This window comes from Octopus bimaculoides, chromosome 10 (assembly GCF_001194135.2).
Source record: "Octopus bimaculoides isolate UCB-OBI-ISO-001 chromosome 10, ASM119413v2, whole genome shotgun sequence".
In the NCBI taxonomy this organism is placed as follows: domain Eukaryota; kingdom Metazoa; phylum Mollusca; class Cephalopoda; order Octopoda; family Octopodidae; genus Octopus; species Octopus bimaculoides.
In genome coordinates, this window is record NC_068990.1 from 16129776 (window position 1) to 16133589 (window position 3814).

Sequence of the window (3814 nt, forward strand, 5' to 3'; positions counted from 1 at the left end):
TGTAAATGGCATCTCAAATTGAATATCACATCTCTCTGTTAATGAGGATATCTTCGACACCTGTATATCTATCTATCTATACATATACGTTGTTGTTGTTGTTGGTATTTAGCCCCAGGTTAGCCCTGACTGAGCAGAACTGTGATTAAAGACATTTCACTACCGTTTAACCCATCTTTTTTTTACTTACCTCAAGTACAAGGCACCCAAGTCCACACCATCTAATGTGTGCCTCTTGTTTTAAAAAATAACTGCCATTTCTAGCATGTAAGTATTGTTTGGTTCAGGTTAGCTCTGATCAAGCAGATCTATGATCAAAGGCAATCCAACCATGACCATTTAGATATTGTGCATCAAGGACTTCATTAGGCAGTGTCTCTTTCTATTTGGAAATGTCAGGGTATAATATTAAGGAGATCTGACTGCTATTTTTAGCAGGTCGATAGACCACATAGCAACTTCCTCGTTGTTGTAGTGACAAAAGTGGTGGATGGGTGATATTGTTTTGAAGGGGAAAAACAAACTTCATAAGTAAAGTCTTCGTGTAAACATCGATAGCTAAAATAAATTTACGTTTTTAAACATTTCTATTTAAAAATTATGATTCATAGATTGTGAAAGAGGTGAAAGTTTTGTTTTGGAGATTTGAATTCTGCACCTGTTTACATAGAGTAGCTTCTTCCTTCTATTTTTGTTTATGAGTTAACCTTCAGTACTTCAGTAACCTTCATGTATTTTCAATATTATCAAACTTAAATATCCTGGCACGCGGGCCTCATGATTGCACAAAACGGTAACGGGCAATCCTTCGATATAGATACACAACATCATTCACCCACACAACCTTTCCTCATGACATAGATAAAGAGACGATGCTGAATGATGTCTCCTCACACCGACACTCTGTAGACCGATACCGAAGGAACGCCCGGTAATGTTCGCAAAACTAAGTGAAATTTCGTACCCAAAACTAATCTTTCGTTTCTATTTATGAATATTTATTTTTACGCATGTTTCCTAATTAACTTAATTAATAACACAAGCCCCCCCCCCCCAAGCAGCAGCAGTATTTCTCCTGATTAGCCTAAAACTCTCTGTAAACAAGCTAAAGTAACGATGCGTCTGAAAGAGAAACGAGATGTCTCTGTTGAAAACAATTGTGAAATATAACATAAATAAATAACAGGAAAAATTGATGTTAAAATTATTTGGGTAATTGAAACTATAATCAAGTCAATGACATTTCGGGGACTAATTAACTTTTATAGTTGTTTTTCCTCGTCTGTTAAAGAGATTGACAAAAAATTTTACAAGTGTTCATACATTTGTAAATGGCTTAGACACGTTTGCCTTGAGAGCCATTGGAATGGATACTTTCTTGATCTCAATATATTTTACAGTAAGGAAATAACATTGGCAGGTTTCATTTAGTACAGAGAAAATTGTTGTTTATACCATGGAACATTTTAATTTTATTTTATTAAATACGCAATAAATAGCAGAAATTTTTTTCTGAGAAAAAACATCGGTGGAGTTTGAGAATAGTTAAAATTAATAAACTTATGGGTTTCTTTACCTTTTGTGTTGCATAGAAAAAAAAGAGAGAAAAAAGAAAACGATTTTACAGAATGGTGAAAGTATGAAAAACAAACTAAAATATATGTTAATCGTGAAAAGTACACAGGAGGAGGAGGGTAGCGTTAAGAACATGTTTTAAAATGGGAATTACAGGTGTTTCAGATCGTGGAATACAATAAAAATGTAAAATAATGAAAAAGAAAAAGGAGAAAAAAAAATGTGCAAGTTATTGTGAGGCATGAAGGACGTGGGTGGGAGGGTAACATTTGAAAAACATGGATTTTGAAAAAAAAAATTGGAAGAAAAGATGAGATTTACAAGTGTTTTGCAATCTTTGATACCACGAGATGCCGAAAAATTCTGAAAACCCTCAAGAAATTCATTTTACTCGCGACAGCTATTCTTAAAGTCCATCACTTATTCATAGAGACGGGGAAAAAAGCAATTGAATTGGATATCTTTCTCTCCTTTATTCTTTTCTCTTTTATTTTTGTTCTCACTGTATTCTTGCGTTTCATACAATAGGAATTACGATTCTAAATCAATCAATCAATACATACATTTCTTTTCACCAAAAAATTTTAATTTTTGTCACCAATTTCGTCCCCTTTTATTCCCCATACTGTCCACAAAATAGTGATAACTATTCCTAAAACTCCGCCAAACTATTATCCTCTGTCTTTACCTTTTTTCCAGAAAGGAGATGATAATGCGGAAAAAAAATATTGGACTTTTTTCGCATCTAGCCTGTTAGTCGGCGACACGACCAAAAGCAAGCAATAATAATGTAAATCGTTTCTGCTACAGGCACAAGGCCTGAAATTTCTTTATTCCTTTATTTTTTTTGTGGGTTGGTGGGGGGCTAGTCGATTACATCGACTCCAGTACGCAACTGGTACTTATTTCATCGACCCTGAAATGATGAAAGGCAAATTCGATTTCAGCAGAATTTGAACTCAGAAGCTAAAGCCGGAAAAATCGTCCCTAAGCATTTTGTCCGGCGCAGTTCTAGCTTGAATAAAATGAGTAACAAACCAAGGTAAGAGTTTTGTCCAGGGCCTGACATTAGCAATTAACATGTGTTTAATTACAGTTTGTTTACAGACACACCTCGCATAGGGAGAACAGTCAGTGTGCATTAGGGAAGAATGGAGAGAGGAGAATTGGAGTGATAGAGCGGGATAATCAACAGCCGAGCGCGAGTTCGGTCCTCACTTCAACTCTTGAAACTTGTCGATCATTCGAAAAAAATTGTTTTCACCCAAGAAGTAAAAGAAGCTAATCTCTTTGATGTCGACTGCTCGCCGCCAGCTTTCGCTGCCATCAATCATCCAATGAATGTCTGTACGGCTATCAGTGACGTCATCACAAGCCGCTGATTTCAACCAATCGCTGACAACTTCGTCGCCTTCCCCTCTCAGGGCGAGCGAGTGCAATCATGGCATCTCTCTCTGATTGTTGAACATTATTTAATAAGTCGGGGCATTTCCGCATCAATCCCTTGCTCCGAGTTCGTTAACCGGCGTGACCAGAAAGCGAGCAGATCGTCCAACGACCAGCTCGACAGCTTTTCATTGTCAGCCAGACACTTTGCCTATCATTATTACTAGTACTAATATTATTATTATTACTATTGTTATTAATTTAATTATCTATTTACGTCGGGCAGCCAGAACTCGCTCGCTCTCTCTGCCAACGTCTTCTACTTATTCAGGGCGGCTTTTTCTTTTTCTTTCTATCCGTTTGATGGAGTTAACGACGTGGATATATGCCAACGACGCACTACCAACAGCACGTGTTTGACACATCCATTTATTCCTTACAAAAAAAGTAAGTAGACTTCTTTCGTCTCCTTCAGGTTCAATTTACAGCTGAAATATCTTTAACAGAACTCAGGGAACAACGTCTATAATTTATTATTTACTTTACTATCTCCATCCTCAATTGCATGAATGTGTGTGTGTGTGTGTGTGTGTGTGTGTGTGTGTGTGCGTGCGTGCGTGCGTACAATACATACATACATACATACATACATAATATACTGTATTGGTCATAATAGATAATGTAATACATGATCAAGCACCTACACAAATACACACATATATGCATCAACAATAATTGCTACAAAAGACCCGAAAGAAAAGTTGTTTTTCTACACACAAAGAAACAACTATGCGTGTTTAAATAAAAGATGTATAGAAATATACAAACACATACAAAAAAACCTATATATATA

General features: G+C 36.2%; 1 protein-coding gene across 5 annotated transcripts in view; it reads left to right on the plus strand.

Annotated features, from left to right (window-relative positions):
* The first annotated feature begins 2986 nt into the window (after positions 1–2986).
* LOC106879980 (extracellular sulfatase Sulf-1) overlaps positions 2987–3814 on the plus strand; it is a 206452-nt gene continuing 205624 nt past the window's right edge. For 4 of the 5 annotated variants that reach the window (XM_052971049.1, XM_052971048.1, XM_052971051.1 and 1 more), the window contains exon 1: positions 2987–3408. The gene's annotated coding sequence lies outside the window, so the exon portion shown is untranslated. The remainder of the gene's footprint in view (positions 3409–3814) is intronic. The other variant, XM_052971050.1, reaches the window with a different exon arrangement.